Source organism: Octodon degus, unplaced genomic scaffold (assembly GCF_000260255.1).
Source record: "Octodon degus isolate 3935 unplaced genomic scaffold, OctDeg1.0 scaffold00158, whole genome shotgun sequence".
Classification (NCBI taxonomy): Eukaryota; Metazoa; Chordata; class Mammalia; order Rodentia; family Octodontidae; genus Octodon; species Octodon degus.
Window position 1 is genome coordinate 3,701,717 of NW_004524734.1, and position 647 is coordinate 3,702,363.

The window sequence follows — 647 nt, forward strand, 5'->3', positions numbered from 1 at the left end:
AAATTTAAAAAGTACCCAGTACTCTGGGAAACTGAGACAGGAGGTTTGCAAGTTTGAGCTCAGCCTGGGTACCTCAGTGACTTAGCACGATGCCATCTCCAGATAAGAGCTAAGAAAGTGCTGGAGCCAGGGAGCTCAGTGTGAAGGCCCTGGGCTCAAGCCCAAATACTGAAAAAAAAAAAAAAAAATAATAATAATCTATGGTCCTAGGACCATCAACTCCTCGGTATGATTTCTTCCTGTCTGCTACATGAGTATGCACGTGGGTAGGTCACTACCATCCCCAGTTCTTGCTGAACATGCTTTATTCTATTGATATAAATAGTCTATATTCATTTGTACTTCAACAATCCTTTGAGGAAAGTATTACTAGCTCCATTTTATTTCATTCAATATTTATTTATTTATGTATGTATATTTGTGCTGGAGGTGGAACCCAGGGCCTTGGGCATGCAACACAGGAGTTCTACCACTGGGGCCAGGGAGATGGCTCAGTAGAATAACCTCTTGCCTGGCAAGTGCAAGGGCCTGAGTTAAAAAACCGGTTCTGGAAAAAAAAAAAAAAAAAAAAAAAAAATATAATAAAGCAAGACGTATATAACAACAAATAGAACCATTTTAGATATGACAAAAGAGACACCATGAGG